Below are 20,401 nucleotides of genomic sequence, written 5' to 3'. Positions count from 1 at the left end.
AACAAAAATAAAGCCAGAAAGATTTGACAGACTTCCTCCCCTCCATCTTGTCCCAAACATCAGTCTTCCAAGCATCTGCCTTTCCTGGGAATGGTGGATAAACATCCTCTCCTACCCCACATCACCCTCCTCTCCCCTCCAATCCCTCCCTGAGTTCCTAACCAAGAAATCTAGGCACACAAAGAAAAGTAGCTAAAGAAGAAGAAATTAATGGCTGGGCAGAGACTCAGTAATCCCAAGGCAAGGGTCTCCAACGAAGGAGATTCAGAGAATGAGATGTAAGTAAGGTAGCCTAGGGAAGGCTTTTTCTAGTTTCCTTACCCTGAATCTACCATTAACAGGGAGTCCACTCTTCCCGCAACTCTAATCAGGAAAGATATAAGGACTTCTGGTCCACCAAGATGGTGGCATACGATGCCACAGGGTGCCGTTCCCCCACAGCACCTTGGAGTAGGAAAAACTGTTAGAATCTTCTTCCTCAAAACTTGGAAAACAGTTCAAAGGTTGCACTAAGTGGGCAAGTGGCAAATCAAGAGAACATAGCTTTAAAAACAGTAGGAGCAGTTCCAGGTCCCCTGGCTGGCTCCTCCACCGCTCCTCCCTGACGTGGTGTGGCGCCAGCCCGTGCCCCCATTGTGGTCCCTGGTCCCGTTCCAGAGGGAGCAGAGTAACCCCGTAACTCCTGTGGCATACTGGTATGCCTGTATATCCATGCCGATCTATCACGTGGCAGTCTGAGGAAACTCACCTCTGGCTCTCCCTCCCAGAACTGTAGCTTGCAGACAGCTAGTGTAAGATACAATTAAGTCAAAGAGTTCTGTGGCAAAGGATTATTTGCTTTAAGAAATACAACAGAATACCCAGGGAGAGGGATTCTTTTTCATAGGGGATAGGGGGCATTGGAATTCCTTTAAACAGGAGAATTTTTCTAAGGCCATGAGCCAGCACAAGCTGAGGACAAGATGCCAGCCCAGAAAAGACAGAGAGTATATTGTCAGGGTTCTCTAGGGAAACAGAATCGACAGGAGATATCTGTAAATAGTATGAGATTTTATAAAACTCTTTCACATGACTGTGGGGATGTACAAGTCCAGATCCACAGGCAGGCTGCGAACCAGGGGCTCCCATGAAGGTCCTTGACGAGTTCCCAGGAGATGTTGGCTGTCCAAAGCTGAGCTGGGAAATTCCCTCGGAATGCTGAAATCATTTCCCCTTTTAAGGCATTCAAATGATTGGATAAAACGTCACTCATTGCTGCAGGCAATCTCCTTGGTTGATTGTAGATGTAATCAGTCATCTGTGCAACCAACTCACTGAAAATTAAAGTCCATAAATGTCCTGTATTATAATTAGCTCAGTGCTTGCCTGACCAAACAACTGGGCATAATTACCTGGCCAAGTTGACACTTTAGCCTAACCAGCACAGAAAGGACCCTGTCCTTTGTTTTGTAGGGTTTGATCTTCTTGAGAGGAAGGCTTAACTACGAAGGAGAGCACCAGCCAATGCAGAACCAAGTTGCAGAGACTGTGAAAGGTATTTTTTGTGTGGATACAGACTAGTTGGATACAAACTTTAGAAACAGACAGCTCAGTCTACTTTCCGGAATTAACACTTTAAACATTAAAATATACAATGTTCAACAAAAGATTACAAGACAAACAGGAAATGATGGCATGTCCAAAGGATCAAGAAAAAAAACAGAAACCATTAATGGAGAACAGCAGCCTTTGGGCATACTGGAAAAAGACTTTAAAAAACTGATTCTCAATATGTTTAAGGAGATAAAAAAGACAACATGGAGAAAGAACTAAAGGATATCAGGAAAATGATGGATGAATGCTATGAGACTCTCAATAAAGATATAGAAAATTTTAAAAGGAACCAAACAGAAATACAGGAGTTGAAGACTGCGATAACTGAAATGAAATATTCCCTACAGGGTTTCAATAGCAGATTGGAGCTGGCAGAAGAAAGAATGAGTGAATTTAAATGATTCAAGCTGAGGAGCATGAAGAAAAAGGAATGAAGAAAAGCAAGCAGAGCCTAAGAGACCTGTGGACACCATCAAGTGTACCAATACAAGCACTAGGAGGGCCCAGAAGGAGAAGAAAGAGAAAAGGGACAGAAAGAATAGTTAAATAAAGGCAGAAATTTTCCAAAATTTAACCACAGATATGAATTTATAGATACAAGAATCACAAAAAACCTCAAACAGCATAAACCTTAAGAGAACCATGCCCAGTCGCACTGTCAAACGCCAAGGACAGGGAAGCGGACTTGGCCCAGTGGTTAGGGCATCTGTCTACCACATGGAAGGTCCGCGGTTCAAACCCTGGGCCTCCTTGACCCGTATGGAGCTGGCCCATGTGCAGTGCTGATGCGCACAAGGAGTGCCCTGCCACGCAGGGGTGTCCCCCACGTAGGGGAGCCCCACGCACAAGGAGTGTGCCCCGCAAGGAGAGCTGCCCAGCACGAAAGAAAGTGCAGCCTGTCCAAGAATGGCACCGCACACACAGAGTTGACGCAGCAAGATGACGCTACAAAAAGAAACACAGATTCCTATGCCGCTGACAACAACAGAAGCAGACAAAAAGAAGAACACGCAGCAAATGGACACAGACAACAGACAATGGGGGCGGGGGAGAGGGGAAGGGGAAATAAATAAATAAAAATAAATCTTTAAAAATAAAATGCCAAGGACAAGGACAGAGTTTTGAAAGCTGCAAGAGAAAATCAGTGTGCTTTGTACAAGGAAATCCCAATCAGATTAGGTATCACTTTCTCATTAGAAACCATGGAGGCAAGAAAGTAGCAGGAAGAAACAAAGTGTTGAAAGAAAACAATTGCCAAACAAGAATTTTATATTCAATGAGACTGTCTTTCAAAAATAAGAGAGATGACCTGGCAATACAAAACATCTCCTCAAAAGATCTCCGGAGAGAGCTGGTGAATAAAAGGACAAATCCCACCTGCTTAGAACTCTGGAGGCCAATGGTGACTGGAGAAGGACTTCAAAAACACTGAATTGAAGGAAAAGAAAAATATCAGTGGTGAAAACAGCATGATACTGGCACAAGGAAAGATATATTGAACAATGGAATCAAATTGAGAGTTCAGAAATAGACCTCACATCTATGGCGAATTGATTTTTTGACAAAGCTGCAAATCCACTCAATTGGGAAAGAACAGTCTCTTCAACAAATGGTGCTGGGAGAATTGGATGTCCTTGTGCAAAAATGAAAGGGGAATCCCTCTGTCACACCATATACAAAAGTTAACTCAAAATGGATCAAAGACCTAAAAATAAGAACCAGGGCTATAAAATTCCTAGAAAAAAATGTAGGGAAGCATCTTCAGGACAAGTGTTAGGTATGGTTTCTTAGACTATATCCAAAGCATAAGCAATGAAAGAAAAAGGAGATAAATGAGATCTCCTCAGAATTAAAAACTTTTGTGTACCAAAGGACATTGTCATGGAAGGGAAAAGCTAACCTACTCAATGGGAGAAAGGAATAAATATCTGCTATATGCAACAGCGTGGATGCACCTTGAAGACGTCACACTGAGTGAAATAAGCTGGACATAAATGGATAGATATTGTTTGATCTCACTGATATGAAACAATTATTAACAAAATAAGCAAATTCATAGAGTCAGAATCTAGAATACCTGGTCCGTGGGTAGGATAGGGAATGGGGGGTAAATGCTTGATTGGTAGTTTTTCTTTGGAGTGATTCAAATGTTTTGGGAATGGCTTAAGGTGATGGTAGTACAACACTGTGAACATAATTAACACCACTGAATTATATTTCTGAATGTGATTAAAAGAGGGAACTTTTAGGTTGTATATATGTTAGCAGAATAAGTTTTTTTTAAAAAATCATAGGACTATACAATACAAACAATGAACACTAATGTAAATTATGGACTACAGTTAAACAGAGTCTCATCATCATCATCACTTTTCATCCATTGTAACAATAGTATCACACTAATGCAAAGGATTAATAAAAAGAAAAACTGTGTGGGTGGAGGCAGGGTGTGAAGGTTAAGTTCATGTGTCAGCTTGACTAGGTCATAATGTTCAGTTGTTTGGTCAAGCAAGCCCTGGCCTGTGATACTGTGAGGGTATCTGGTGCATTTAAAACATTAGTCATTACTTGCATCTGTGACTAATTACATCTACAACTAGCAAAGGAGAGTCTATAAAGAGAAGCTTTCATATCTAGTCAGTTGAAGGCTTTAAAGGGGGAACTGATCATTTCAGCAGTTAGAAAGAGGAATTTCTATCTCTACTTCAGCAACCCAGCTTCTCCTGGGGAATTCAATGAAACGTTCACAGGATTTCTCAACTTGCCGTCTGCCCTACAGAATCCGGATTTGCCAATCCCATGGTCCAGGGAGCCAATTCCTGTAATCAGTCTCACAGTATGTATCTCCTGTTGATTGTTTTCCTGGAGAACCCTTACTAATACAGGGGATATAAGGGAACTCTGCATGTTCTGCGTATTTCTGTAAACCTACATCTTCTCCAATTAAAAAACCTATCTTTTAAAAAGGGTATAAGAAAGTCTTACCGCAAAGAAGCAGGCCTCCACCAAGGTCTGCCGCTGGAAGCAGAGTCTCCCACATGGACACAGAAATCGGCAGGGGTGACTGCAGATGGGCTTGTCCTTTAGCCCACAGGAGGTCTGGCCACGCGTAAAATGCACCTGGGAGACTCTCACGTTCTTACCAGCCAGGAAGTCACTTCCTTCTTTAGGGAGGATTTAGTGGAGGATCAGGTGGGCAGGTTGGTAGTGTTTGCTTCCCTCACAAACAGAGATGGGGAATGGGAAGAGGGGATGGAAGTGAGTTTAGGGTTCCAGGCATTCTGTTTTATTGAGGAAACCAGTCTACAGGTGTCATTTTGCCCTGGGCTCACCCACAATCCTAAGAACACGTGAATTGTCACCACTGGGCTATAACTGCCTCCCACCTGGCTTCAGCCTTCCCAGGCTTACCCCTCTTCTCTCCATGCTGTTGCCAAATCTTTGTGCTTTTTTTTAAAAAAAGATTTGTTTAGTTATTTCTCTCCCCTTCCTCCTCGTTGTCTGCTCTCTGTGTCCATTCGCTGTGTGTTCTTCTGTGTCTGCTTGCATTCTTGTCAGTGGCACCGGGAATCTGCGCTCCTTTTGTTGCGTCATCTTGCTGTGTCAGCTCTCCATGTGTGCAGCACCACTCCTGGGCAGGCTGCACTTTTTTTTGCGTGGGGCGGCTCTCCTTGCAGGGCACAATCCTTGCATGTGGGGCTCCCCTACGCTGGGGACACCCCTGCGTGGCACGGCACTCCCTGTGCACATCAACACTGAGCATGGTCCAGCTCACCACATGGGTCAGGAGGCCCTGGGTTTGAACCCTGGACCTCCCATATGATAGGTGGACGCTCTATCAGTTCAGCCAAATCCGCTTCCCTCTTTGTGCTTCTTGATCTCCAAAGATCAAAGATCTCTTGATTTTCACTTACTCTACTCCCTCCTCTTCAAGACCCAGCTCAGACCCAGCTCACATCCATCAAGCCACCTGTGATTACCTCAGCTGAGAGTAGATAAGCCTTCATTTGTGTGCTCATAGCACAAAGAACCAGGGTGGAAAACCTGATTCTGACACCAGGCTCAACATCTTATAGCTTAGACCCTGGAAGAGTTACTTACCCTCCATGCATTGGTTTCCTCCTATAAGGGATGTTTGTAACACCCACTAACAGTTGTCATGTCATGTGATTAGCATCGTGCAAACAATGTGATAGAATGCCTAACACACAGGAGGTCACTATAAAGGGGTGACTCTTCTTGCTGGCAGCCGCATTTTAGCATTAGCTACAAAATGTGGCGCATTGGGTCACTCTGTGGGCCTCAATGCTCTCCCCTCACTGGATCCTTCGCTTGCTGAGGCAATAATAGCTGCCCATTCTGCATCGTGTCCCCCCACCCTGATGTCTTCCAGAATGCACATACTCAACACCTGTCTCATCAGTGGAATGAGCTTGAATGTGCCAGAACAGACTTGATTCTGTATCAGTTCCGATTATACAGATGGTTAATTGACATTATGGCTAATTGACATTTACCTAACATTGGCACTGTATGAATGAGTCAGCTATGTATTAATTTCTTCAAAAATATCAGATTACTTAACTTTATATTTTTGTATATATTGAATTTATTTTTAAAAAATGCTTAATTTTAATAAAGTATTAAAGCCTATTAATCATTTTTCCTAAGTTTTGATTAATCTTTGCTAGAAGTTCAGACCTTGCCAATTTTTTTCTCTATCCAGTTGTTATTTATATATATATTTAAATAATGGAAACTACTCTTATAGAATAGTTTAATATATTCAATAATTTAATAGTTCGTTAAACTGTCATTGATAATGAAGGGTAGTAATGGCTCTTTTTAAAATTTTATTTTGTTTTTTAATTATCTTTTTTAAAAGTTAATAGATCACACAAAACGTTACATTAAAAAACGTAAGAGGTTCCCATATACCCCACTCCCCACCCCTATCATTTTTAATTGTATTTTTTAAAGATACATAGATCACAAAAAATGTTACATTAAAAAATATAAGAGGGTCCCATATACCCCCCACATACACACCCCCACTCCTCCCACATCAACAACCTCTTTCATCATTGAGGCACTTTCATTCCATTTGGTGAATACATTTTGGAGCACTGCTGTACCACATGGATAGTACTTTACATTGTAGTTTAAACTCTCCCCCAGTACTTTCAGTGGGTTATGGCAGGATATATAATGTCCAACATCTGTCTCTGCAATATCATTTAGGACAAATCCAAGTCCCAAAAATGTCCTCACATCACATCTCTTCTTTCCTCTCCCTCCCCTCAGCAACTACTGTGACCACTTTCTCCACATCAATGCTACAATTTCTTCTATTACTAGTCACAATAGTTCCACAGTAGAATATCAGTAAGTCCACTCTAATCCATATTTTATTCCTCCATCCTGTGGACCCTGGGATGGGAATGTCCATTCCACCTCTAGATGAAGAGGGGGCTTAGATCTCACATGGTTGATGGATACAATTCTCCTGCTTGCAGTTGTAAGTACTCTGGGTTCCCTGGTGTGGTGATTGACCATCTTCACCTCCCTCTTAGCTGACCTGGGTAAGTCCAATGAACCAGAGAATAGGAGTTGCAACTCTTTTGAGGCTCAGGGCCCAGCTGGCACATGGACAATCCAGAAATTCTAGTCTCCTGAGTATACACCAACCCCAGCACCAACCACAGATTCAGTAAAAGTGACAGGAGAGGCATGTGTAGAAAGGCCACATCTGAGTCCAACCCCATCACACTCAGGAACACAAATTCCAATGTAGGGCCCACTGACAAGGCACTGAACTCCAGAGCCATCTGCCATGACCATAGAACATGTGTGTCTCCATAGCCCTCAGCCACACCAGTACCTGGAGTTATATCTACTTTGGCTGTCTCTGGGATCCTGCTGAGGTGTGCATAAGTGCAACCCCTCTGACGACCTCCCAACTCTTTTTGGAAGACTCTTAGCCATATAAACTAATTTGACTTTGCCATTTCCCCCTTTTATTCAAGGTCAAAAAGCAGTTTTTAACACATGATCCTACATGTAGACTGAGATAGTCTGCTGGTCTGAGTTGACCCTTTTATTCAAGGTCTCTTTCTAGTTGCATTACCAGTTATTGATTGGTAGTAATCCTGTGGTGCCAGGGAGGCTCATCCCCAGGAGTCATGTCCCATGCTAGGGGGACGATAATGCATTTACATGCTGAGTTTGGCTTAAAAAGTGGCCGCATTTGAGCAACATGGAGGCTTTCAGGAGGTAACTCTTAGGCACCCTGCAGCTCTAGGCCTAGTTCAAAATTCAGGCACACAGGCTCATAAACATAGACATTAGTATCAATGGCTCATCATTGGTCCATCCTTCTTCATCGGTCTTTGCCATTGCACTTGGGGAATTGTTGCTGTTCCGTTGAGGAATGTGCCAGAGCTCCCCTGGAGGAACTGGGTAGGAACTCAGCACTCTCTCAGTTGTCGTTTGTAATTGTAACTACTATGAAAACAAAAAGTAATGGTTCTTTATAGGCCATATCCTGTGCCTCTCTCCTACACTGCAGAAGGCTTCTACCACAGCCCATCCTGGTTTGGAATGGACCATAAACACTCTGTGGGGTAGGCAGATAGGTGCCTTTTGTAAGTGTGTATTCATTTCAACCACATGTATCTCAATTAGAGTTTGAAAAAAAAAAACAAGGAAAACTTTGAGTATGGTATACAGGAGTTTGCACCACATTAGCCCTGCAATGTCTTTAAAGGTAGAGATTCTTCTGGAATGTGGTAGTTACAAACAGGGTCTCCTCTGCTCCATGGGCACATTTCTGACCTAGATTCCAGACCCAGGAGGCTGAAGGTATAGACAGTTGGCCCTGGCAAGCCTGCCGCACACCCTGGGATGTTCAGCTACTGGCCCAAGTGGTGACGGTGACAGCAGAAAGATAAAGCCCTGTTAGGAGGAACATAGAGCTCAGAGAGTCAGACATCAACCAACCCAAATGTCTCACATTTCTTGATCTAGCCTCCACTTCATTTCTCTCTTCCAAACATCCAAGTACATATTTTCTTTTTAAAACCTCCCTCCAATAAAGTATTTCAGTCCCTACTTCCCTTCCACCAAGAAAAATACAAAATCCTTAGGGCTCTTTAGGCCAACTGGAGATAGCCCCCACACCCCACACTCCCAGGCCCCAGGTTCTCCTGGATTCGGAGGGTGGGGGTGGGGAAGGGCCCCAAGTTGGCAGTTGTCTCACAGCCAAATCTTCTGGGCCTGCAAGGGATATGAAAAGTATGTTTTTCTTACAAAGAATTTGGGAACCCCTGTAGTCCATGAATCTTCTCTATTTTACTTTCTTCTAAAAAACCTGTAATTTTCTCAAATGCTTTTGGTAACATCAGTGCCTCCATGCAGAAGGTAGTTGTATTAGTCAGTCAAAGGGGTGCTGATGCAAAATACCAGAAATCTACTGGGTGTTATAAAGGGTATTTATTTGGGGTAGGAGCTTACAGATACCAGGCCGTAAAACACAAGTTTCTTCCCTCACCAAAGCCTATTTGGAGTAAGATGGCTGCCGATGTCTTTTCAGGCTTCCTGGGCTCCTACATTACTGGGGCTTGTTTTCTCTGGGTTCATTGTTCCTTCCTTCCTGGGGCTGGCTTCTCTTTCCTCTGTGTGCTGACTTCTTGGGGCTCCAGCTGAAGTCTTCAGCATCAAACTCCAACATCAAAACTTCAACATCAGAAACCCTCGCATCAAAAGCTCCAACTCTGGGAAGTGGATTTGGCTCAATGGGTAGAGCATCTGCCTACCACATGGGAGGTCTAAGTTTCAAACCCAGGCCCTCCTGACCCGTGTGGTGAAGCTGGCCCACATGCAGTGCTGATGCGTGCAAGGAATGCCATGCCATGCAGAGGTATCCACCACACAGGGGAGCCCCACGTGCAAGGAGTGCACCCTGTAAGGAGAGCCACCCTGCATGAAAAAAGTGCAGCCTGCCCAGGAGTGGGACCACACACGTGGAGCACTGATGCAGCAAGATGACACAACAAAAAGAGACACAGATTCCCAGTGCTGCTGACAAGAATACAAGTGGACACAGAAGAACACACAGAGAATGGACCCAGAAAGCAGACAACAGGGGGGCGGGGGTGAGGAGTGGAGGGAGATAAAAAAAAAAAGCTCCAACTCTGTCCTTTGCCATGCCTTTTATCCGTGAGTCCCCACCCACCAAGGGATGGAGACTCAACGCTCTAATGACATGGCCCAATTAAAGCCCTACTCATGGAAGCGGACTTGGCCCAGTGGTTAGGGTGTCCGTCTACCACATGGGAGGTCCGTGGTTCAAACCCCGGGCCTCCTTGACCTGTGTGGAGCTGGCCCATGCGCAGCGCTGATGCGCGCAAGGAGTGCCGTGCCACGCAAGGATGTCCCCCCACGCACAAGGAGTGCGCCTGTGGAGTGCGCCTGTGAGGAAAGCCGCCCAGCGTGAAAAGAAAGAGCAGCCTGCCCAGGAATGGCGCCGCCCACACTTCCCGTGCCGCTGATGACAACAGAAGTGGACAAAGAAACAAGACACAGCAAATAGACACCAAGAACAGACAACCGGGGGAGAGAGGGAATTAAATAAATAAATAAATAAATCTTTAAAAAAAAAAAAAAAGCCCTACTCATAACTCAATCATGCCCAGTAATAGACCAGATTACAAACATAGTCCAATTTCTATTTTTGGAATTCATAACTATATCAAACTGCTACAGTAGTAATGCTTGGTAATAAAGTTCTGTGCTTGTTTATTAAAGGTAAAAAAAATTTTTTCAGAAAATGCTAGCTGCCCTGAGACTGACTTTCTTCTTCTTCCACAACAATAAAATTGTGGCATATACCTGTGGTACATGACCACCTGGAGCAGAGGCTGTTTCTCAAAATTCCTAGCTGCTAGGAGAGAGGCTGAGAACTCTGGCCATTGGGATGCAGGCAGAGGCCATGAACTCTGGCCATTGGGATGCAGGAGGGGTTGTGAACTCTGAGTGATGGGACACAGGAGGGGTCATGAACTCTGGATGATGGGACGCAGGCAGGGGCTGTGAACTCTGGCCTTTGGGATGCAGGAAAGGCCATGAACTCTGGGTGATGGGACGCAGGCAGGAGCCATGAACTCTGGCCTTTGGGACGCAGGCAGGGGCCATGGACTCTGGCCTTGGGACACAGCAGGGGCCGTGGACTCTGGCCTTGGGACACAGCAGGGGCCGTGGACTCTGGCCTTGGGATGCAGGAGGGGCCGTAGACTCTGGCCTTGGGACACAGGAGGGGCCGTGGACTCTGGCCTTGAGACAAAGGCAGGGGCCGTGGACTCTGGCCTTGGGACACAGCAGGGGCCATGAACTCTGGCCTTGGGACGCAGGCAGGGGCCTGGACTCTGGGTGATGGGATGCAGGAGGGGCCGTGGACTCTGGCCTTGGGACGCAGGCAGGGTTCTAGGTGCCTTCTGCAAGGCATATCTCCGAAGCCTCGGCTGCTTCCTTCCTCCCGCCTTCCCTCAGCCCAAGGTCAAGAGCAGCGCCCTAAGGATGCCAGAGGAACGCAATCCAAGGGCCCGTGCGGCGCGGAGCCGTGGCGCCAGCCACTGCTAACTGAGCTCCTATCTGATTGCCTATCGACAACCGTATTTGAAGCAGGAATAGGCTTTTCATGGAGCTGATGAAGCTCCCACCCCGGAAACCCTCCCTTGCCTGGGAGCAAACCAAGGTCCACTGAGGGTCCCACGCATTCCGTTTGTCTGAGTAGTTTGTATTCTTTTCCTTAAAGTGTGGCCCCCAAATTGCACAGACCCCACAGACCTGAGGTCCCTGCTCACGCTAAGTGATTCTTCCAGTGTCTTCACGCTGCGTCGTCCACGGAGCGGCAGGTGCAAGCCCACCTGTGCACAGCACAGCCGCAGCTCATGGCTTCCCTTGCGCCAGGTCGTATTGGTGCACTGGTGAGGTTTGGGACTGTCACAGCCTGTGTCTCAAAGTATAGTGGTTGTTATAAGGAAAGGGGTTTCATGACCACGCAATCTGGGGAAATACAATGTTAGTTAAAACATTCGCATCTGTTTTTAACTACACATTTCCCAGATAATGTAATGTGCAAGTCTGCATAGCACCTCTCCCGGAGCACGAGAATGCGGTTTGCTAAATTCACCAGAGCACCGAGGAATAGCTCACATTCTCCTGGTCTCCAGCAGCACATCCGTGCGCCCACCTCTCAGCACAAACTCTCTCCTTTATTTTTCAGCATTAGTGTGAGAAGGTGATTTTTTCTCCTCATCTTATTTAATCCTGTCCGGAGTCTGCTGCTCAGTAAGCATTATTTCCAGCAATGTTGCTATTTATACTTTGGCACTGGCCCATCTCTCATGTCTCCGAAACAATCGACCCGTGTCCTGTACAAAACACTAGCCCACCTGTGGAGAAACTGAGGTTTATCTCACTTGGAGAGGGTCTTTGATGGCGAGATGCAAAAACTGCATGCACACAGAGCTGTGGCTCTCCGTGAGGGACCCTTTTCTCTGTGTCTGTCAGTGCTTTGAGAAATGGCAAGAAACGCCTGCTCATTTATGCCAGCCAGGTTTTCGGTAGAGGGAAATCATCCATCTCCTTGCTTCTTGTCTGTAATTGAAATTTTAGTGCTTCTACCAAGCACTCCTTAATGCTCTTTGGACAGCATGATGTAAGGTGGACAAGGCTCTGAGCTGACTCGGAAGGCTTGAGTTGGCTCTGGGCAACTCTCCAGTGTGCAGGAAAGTGTTCCGTAGACTTTTAATGACGAGAGAAGTGTTGTTATTGATGGTTTTGTTATTCGTTTGTTATTGGTGAATTGATGATGGAAGCATTGTGACACTGTTTTTAAAAGCAAAACATGGCTACTACGGGTAACTGAGATTTGGCTTATCATTTCAAACCTTACTCGACACAATTGTTTTCGCCTCTACTCTGTTCTGCTCTCTACGACACAAGGATAAGTATTTTTTCTTCCTGCTCTCACATGCTCTCCTGAATCATGGCAGTGCAGCCAATCCACAGAAAGAATATGAAACCCTGAGTAATAGGAAAATGTCCACGTCACTTTAAAACCGTGCTCCGGTTTTGACTCCAGGAGCCTCATCTCAGAGCAAGAACAGAAAGTGAGTCCCTGTCCTTCTTTGGTGGTTTCTATCACCACCTTCCTTAAATTTTAATTGAATATCTTCTCCCTCTCCAGATGGCTCCCTTGTCTGTCTGCTTCTTGTCTGCTCATTGTGTCTGCTTTTTGTGTCTGCTCATTGTCTCTGCTCACTGTATCCACTTTTTGTCTGCTTGTCTTCTTTAGGAGGCACCAGGAACCAAACCTGGGACCTTCCTTGTGGGAGGCAGGTGCCCAGCCACTTGAGCCATATCTGCTCCCTGTTTGTTGTGTTAGCTTGTTGCATTAGCTCATTGCATCTGCTCATCTTCTTTAGGAGGCACTAGGAACCACTCCCATGTGGGAGGCAGGTGACCAACTGCTTGAGCCCCATCTGCTCTCCAATTTAATATATTCTTATTTATCATAATTTTGTTTTCTTAGTGTCATGTAGGCCCTTATACAAAGCATTTTCACCCTCTGGGAAAGATGTCCCCAGGTCAGGGCAGGGTATGTTTGACCTCTCATCCATAGACTCAACAATAGGCATTCACTCATCTTCACTGTGCCCAACATTTTGCCTTAAAATCAGCTCATTTCCTATAAAGGAGGGAAGATGATGTGGCATTCTCTATTAGGGGACATGTGCAATAGAAAAAATAACTCCGTGAGTCATGCTTAAAATATAAACTTTCTTACGAAGTATAAAATACGTACAAAAAAGTGTATAGCTCAATGAAATTTTATGAAGTCAACCCATTGTGGGAGCACAACAAGAACAAGAGATAGAATTTTGCCAGCCATGGGAAGCCTCTCCAGGGCTGCCTCCCAGCCGCTCCCAGGCCACGTCACCCCAGGGGTAACCATTATGTTGACATTTATCACCATAGATCAATTTTGTCTTTTTTCCAAATTTATATAACTGGCATCATGCAGTGTATACTGTTTTGCACCTGGCTCAACATTCTGTTTGTGAGATTTATCCGTGAGGTTGCCGAAACACTGATGTGTTCATTGTCATTGTTGACTCATACTCCGTGGTATGAAAATGGCACAATTTATTTATCTGCTCTATCACTGATGGACATTTGGGTTGTTTCCAATGTTTCACTGTTATGAATAATTCTGTAATGAGCATTATTGTGCATGTCTTTGAGAGAGCATATGTACACATTTCTATAGATATAAATCTAGAAGTTGAATTTCTGCATCATAAATGGTGTGCAGGAGCCAGCTTGTACCAGCCTCTAAGAACCCGTTGTTAAATTGGGAAATTTGCAGACTTAAAAAACATTATTATATAAATTCATTATACAATTGAACACGTTATTTTTTTAAAGATAAATATTCAAACCTCTCCATTTCCTAATTATTTTACTACATTTTCACTCTGTCTTTGCTCATGAGGTTATTTACATTTATGGGAACTGTCTGGGGGAAATATATATAATGTGAGCTACTTCACATGTCTTCCTGACTCTGCATTCAGTAATGTCATGTTGGTAGCATGACATGGGGATATGGTACAAGTATTTACACCATTGAATTAGTGATCGCTACAAATCAAGGTTTGATTTATTGTCTTCTTGGCTATTAAGACTTGAGAAGGAGATGGAGAACATTTTATGTAGTGTGTTATGTCTGTGGCCATTACAATATGAATGGTATAAAAAATTGAGAAAGTATCCTTCAGGTATTTGAAAACTATTATCCAATTCAGCAAAGAAGTTGCCCATATAATTGACAAGAGAGTGAAGTTCCAAATACTCTTTGTTGTTTTACTTTCATATCATTTGTTAACATAAGCAAAAATATCAACCAACATTTCTGTTGGAACTACACTTACAGAGTCAATTGGTAAGCATTTATCAGTACACCAATGGTCAAAAGTATAATTATGTTCTGTTTTACTAGAAAGTACCAAACAGTTTTCCAGTTTACACTCCCTTTAGCCATGTATGAGAGTTTCAATTGCTCCTCATTTACACTAATATTTTGTACGAAGCATGCCTTTTTCTTTTTCATTTTAACTACTCTGGTTGGTCCAGAGTGGTATCTCATTGTTCTTATTTGCATTTCCCTAATGACTAATGATGCTGAATATTTTTTCAAATGTTAAAATAGATATTTGGGATATCTTCTTTTAAATGGTCTATTTAAGTATTTTGTGGATTTTTTTGTTGTTGGGTTATCTATGTTTTCCTTATTTTTTAGGAATTCCTTATATAATTTTTGTCAGATACTCATCTTATAATTATATATATTTGTCAGAAATATTTGTTTGTGTAGGGAGTGGATATCCATATACCATTTATTGTAAAACCTACTTACTCTATTGCTAATGGAGTCATAAATCAAACAACTATATATGTGTGTATCTCTTTTTGGATGCTTTTCTGTTTCATTGGTTTATTTTCCTATCTGTATTCCAATACCACCATGTTTAACATAAGTCTTGATACCAGGTTGTTTAAGTTCTCTAACTTTGTTGATACCCCAGATTGTCTTGGCTATTCTTAGTCTTTTGTACTTTGCTGGAAATTTAGAATTAGCCATTTATCAACTTAAGGAGAGGGAATGCTGCATAACATAAAATGTTATGTCAAGTAATGTAAAAATCTCTTTCTGATTTTGATAACCAAGCTTGTGAACTACATCATTGCAATGATTTTGGCTGCAAGGAACAGAAAACTCCAAACCAACTGGTTGAAATACTAAAGAACTTTCTTGTCTCATTTAACAAGAATTTGTTCAATGAAATATAACTCTGTTCGTGGTACATATGGTGCCTCTGGGTCCAATTCTGTATAGTTCTGCCCTCTTTGTGTTTTGACTTTATCTTTAGGCTGATAAAAGATAACTGCAATTTCAGATGGCATGTCCAGAAACAACAATAAACCAAAGAAAGAAGCTTTGTTTCTTTCTTTTGTATCTCTCAGACAAAAAATAGTCTGCTCCCCTCCCAGACTTCCTCATCTTCCTTTTTTGAAAGCCAGAATCACTCACTCACAAAGGGAACGGTGCCACAACGATTGGTTTAGACAGGAGCTCAGACTAGAGCTTACCTCCTTTGAAATACACGACCTTTCAGATATGGGGACTACCTGAACAAAAACAACGTAGTGAAGGTGGTGCCGTGGTGGACATACGCTGCTTCTGCTACAGACAGAGGAGTCCTTTGGCAACTCAACATCCAAACACGTTCTCCTTTTTCTATCTGCACTTCCAAAGATGACCTCTCCTATGTGAATTACAATTACTACTTTCTCAAAGGAAAACAGCCCAGTGTTTCTTTCAGGTAGAGCAACCAGTGCCTCTGTAAGCTATGATGTCATATTGGGCCCAGATACAGCTTCTCATGTTTGGCATCCAAAACAGACACTGAGTGGTATGGAGATTGCCAGAGAAGTTAAACAATCTCTGGATACTGTTGGAAATATTGTTTTTGTGGGGTTTTTTTTCCAGCGGCATGGTTCCTTCTAAAATGCTGTAGGAGGGGGTTTGATTTGTTTCTTTTCCACTTCGTGGGCTCATGACTATAGGCAGAGAGTGTGTCTACACGGCCTTTGAGTCAGAATCCATGTCTTACACCCACGATCCTCAGTATCTCCTCTATCCCCTTGGTCTCCGGTTAATAGCTGCAACCTTGATGTTATTTGGATTAACAGCCTTGTATGGGAGAAGAACCAGCCAAAATCCAGCATTTCCCTATGCTTTTTTCCTCCCTTTTCTTGGTTATAGGATGGTTAATCGGAGGTATCGGGCCATTACATGGCAGATTAGACTTGTCTTTTATCCCAATTTTATCTCCTTCTGTCTCCAGCCTCCCTCTCTGCTTTTAGATGATCACTTTCAGTTTAAACTCATCTCTTTCTTGTAGGACATTTTGAAAGCAACAAAAGTAGATGATACTTAAAATCATCTTAAACAGTACTTGCTAGTTCTTTTAATATTATACCCTGTCTGTACAATGGGTGATCATTTGACTGTTTTACAAATTGAATTTCAAGGGTCATCTGTCCTAAAATAGTGGAGCTCCAACTCTTCCACTCAACCAATTTTACATGTTCCTCATGGAATCCCACTTCTCCTTTATCTTATGTATTAATCATTTATTTTATCTTATCTATTTAGTAATCACGTTTATTATCTATGATGCAATCATGGTTCATAGTTGCCACAAGGGAAGGGAACTCAGAACTGTTTAAACAAGAAAGAAGTGTGTTGAAAGGATTTCAGGTAGTCATATATTCTCCAGATGAGCTGGAAAACTAAGCGTCGAGCCCACCAAGTCACAAACAAGGACAAAAATCCTGCCCTGGAACAGGGCTGGTGAGGATATGACTCCTGTCACTGCCAAGTAGAGATGCTGCGCATGAGGCTGCTAACACCAGTGGAAGTGGACCCTGGATGTCCCTGCAAGCCCTGCAACCGCTACCAGCCCAGGAAAGCCAACTGACGATGCATGGGGCCACCCTACCTCGTGTTCTCTTCTCCCAGGGTTCCAAAAAGATTCAGTCCACAAAGGTTCCTTGGATTTGGCTTCCCCTCACCACATCTATACCATCTCTTCCCTGTTGGACAGGAAAGGAAGGGCCAGGGCAGAAAGAGTGACCCAGGCTTCCCTCTGCTTGTCTCCTTTCCCTATCCATCGGCCATCTTATTCAGAAGGAGTTGGCTTACCCTTCATAGTCCTCATTGTAGCTAATTCCCCTTGCATCCCCTGTACACCCTAGAGGAAATTCTGGGATCTGAATTACCCAGTGGTGGCACTGGATATGGGAACCCTGGAATGAAGTGAGAACTAGTTGTATTATGTGGTAGTAAAATACATTGTTGAACACCCAAAATATTGTTTCCTAATATAATACATAGATCTGCTAACCACACATGAACATTGATTTCAAAGAACATTCTTTGAGAAATGGTCAAACTAAGTGCCTTTTCCTTTCCTGTGTTGGAGGGTCCGAGGTAGGTCTGGCTCACCTGGCACCCAGCAGCATGGTTGGGGATTGTTAGAATGTTGAAATAATTCATTCCAATCAGTTAATAGTACAAGAGTAACGGCGATAAGTAGTAAAATGAAACAATAATACAGAGGCAGCACATGCAAACTGTCTTGGAAACTACACACAAGAACATAGTTTTCTGGTTTGAGTATTGGAGAGTTCAGCTAGAGGACCTATACAAGATGTCCTTTCAGGTGTTGGAGAATTCTCTCCACATCTAAAGGTACTGGATGGGAGAAGAGGGCCATGAAGTAAAGCTAAGGAAGACTGTTCTGGGAAGTCCCCCTAAACAATGCCTAATCCTGCCCAAAGGATGAAAAGAGGGTCCAGACTCAGGTAGGGCTGGGGAGGCGACGGGGCCTGGCAGGTGGTTGCTTGGGTTCCAGCACCTCACTGGGCAGGAGCTAATGGTTTGGGGCAGCTGGTCTACCACCTTATCTGTGGCTAGGAGTGGCCACCTATGACCACTATGAACATGATTGTAGGGAGGGAATCTCGCCAATACCTCTTCACCAGCCCACGGGCGAGCACTCAATAAGTGGCCACTCACCAGTGGCTGCTGGACAGAGAAGCCACAAATCCTCCCTGCATGCCCCCCTGCTCTCTCCTCCATGGGGCAGTCCGAGCCTCAGCCGGAGCCCTCTTGCCTTTCAGCAGTCTCAAAGCACCTGTCCAACCTGGTAGAAACTTCCACTTGCAGCTGGCTTCTCTTCTCTCCTCCTTTCCTACCCTTCCTTGTGTTGTTCTGCTGAGTAGTGGCACTCACGCCCGCACAGGCTGACTTCTGATGGACCAACTCAGGATGTGCAGCCCTGGGGGAGTGAGACAAAGGACTCAGGCTCCTGCTCGAGCCCCAGGACCAGCATTTCCCCTCCACCTCGCTTCCTCTTCCCATTCCCATCCTCCTTTCAACGACTCCCTCTGGCTCACAGTCTCCCAGTACAGGCTTCTCCTGGAGCCATCCCACCATTTTGTCAGAAAAACAATATCTCAAAAAACTCTAACAGACGCTTCCTGTATTCTTTGTTCATTCAAAGAATTAGCACCTAGATGCAATTAAAACCAAAATTTTGTTAAATACAAAATAAAATAAGCTTATATTTAGTATATCTCTGGATGTTTTTCAAGATTAAGTTTTAAGCAATTTTTTTTTCATGATTTACTATGACATTTCAGTCCCTTTTGAAAAGGTGTAATTCAGTAGTGTATTAGTCAGCCAAAGGGGTGCTGATGCAAACTACCAGACATTGGTTGGTTTTTATAAAGGGTATTTATTTAGGGTAGGAGCTTACAGATACCAGGCCATAAAGCATAAGTTACTTCCCTCACCAAAGTCCATTTGGAGCAAGATGGCTGCCGACGTCTGCGAGGGTTCAGGCTTCCTGGGTTCCTACGTTTCTGGGGCTTGCTTTTTTCTGGGTCCAAGGTTCCTCTCTTCCTGGGGCTGGCTTCTCTTTCCTCTGTGTACTGACTTCCCGGGGCTCCAGTTTAAGGCTTCAGCATCGAACTCCAAAAGCAAAACTCCAACATCAAAAACCCTCAACTCTGTTCTTTGCCAGGCCCCTTAGTGGGTGGGGACTCAACACCCTAATCATAACTCAGTCAAGACACAGATCAGATTACAAGAATAATCCAATTTTTGGAATTCAAAACCATATCAAACTGCTACAAGTAGATTTACATTTTTCTAATTAAAAAGTTTCCCAAATTTACAAACACGCTATACCCTCGAGCAATAACTCCTCCTTCCCCTCTTCCCCCGATTCCTGGCAACCTCTAATCTACTTTCTGTCTCTAGATATTTCACATGAGTGAAATCAGACACTCTTTGTCCGATGTTCCTTGCTTACTTCCTTTCACTCGGCACAATGTGTTCAAGGTTTGTCCACATTGCAGGAGAAAGAACATCATGCTTTCTAATGGCTGAAGAATATGCCATTGTGTGTATGTAACACACTTCGTTTGGCCGTTCATTTTGTTGATGGCTACGTGGGTTGTTTCTACCTTTTGGCCATTGTGAATAATGCTTCTATAGCCCTTAGTGTACAAATATCTGTTCTAGACCTTGTTTTCAGTTCTTTGGGGTATATATCTAGGAGTGACCTTGCCAGGTCATATGATGATTCTACATTGAACCAGTCTTCTTTTTAAATTGATTCACCATAATGGATACTTTCCTGTTAGCTGCATTCCAGTCTAGCCTATCTATAGCTGCTGTTTCTAAGAACTCCTCTTACTACGTCAGATGATTTTAAAATGTGGTTTAGGTGTTTTTAAGTGTTCATTTCCTTCCTTCCCCTGAATAATTGTGCCATTTCAGCTTATCCTACAGTGGTTTCTCAGAGGGTGCCAGCTGACACACAACCTTGGTGTATATCTAATCAGATGAGTTCAATTACATTCACTTCAGTTCAATCCGATTACTATTTATTGAATTGCTTCAAAGAGGAGAGATTCCTTGTGTGTGAGCAGCTTATGCCTGGCAATATATTTTTACCTGGCTGGGAGAGCCATGGAAGTCATCTGGGGCTCAATGGGGAGACTGCCACTCTCCAGCCTGCTCTGCTACAGACAGGCTGCGGTAGAGGAGGTGGACTTTGTCTTCCCGATGACTGATAAGGAGGGTGCAGGCAGCGCACGAAAATTGCTC

The 20,401-nt window shown here is 43.8% G+C and overlaps 1 long non-coding RNA gene across 1 annotated transcript in view; it reads left to right on the top strand.

Moving 5' to 3' along the window:
* Positions 1-4,157: 4,157 nt before the first annotated feature.
* The window catches only part of LOC131276516 (uncharacterized), a 33,451-nt gene continuing 17,207 nt past the window's right edge, over positions 4,158-20,401 (top strand). The window contains exon 1 of the long non-coding RNA XR_009183984.2: positions 4,158-4,429. This is a non-coding gene — a long non-coding RNA (uncharacterized lncRNA). The remainder of the gene's footprint in view (positions 4,430-20,401) is intronic.

This window comes from Dasypus novemcinctus, chromosome 29 (genome assembly GCF_030445035.2).
Source record: "Dasypus novemcinctus isolate mDasNov1 chromosome 29, mDasNov1.1.hap2, whole genome shotgun sequence".
NCBI classification, from domain to species: Eukaryota; Metazoa; Chordata; class Mammalia; order Cingulata; family Dasypodidae; genus Dasypus; species Dasypus novemcinctus.
The sequence above is the reverse complement of the archived record's forward strand: the minus strand, read 5'-3'. Positions and strand labels throughout refer to the sequence as shown.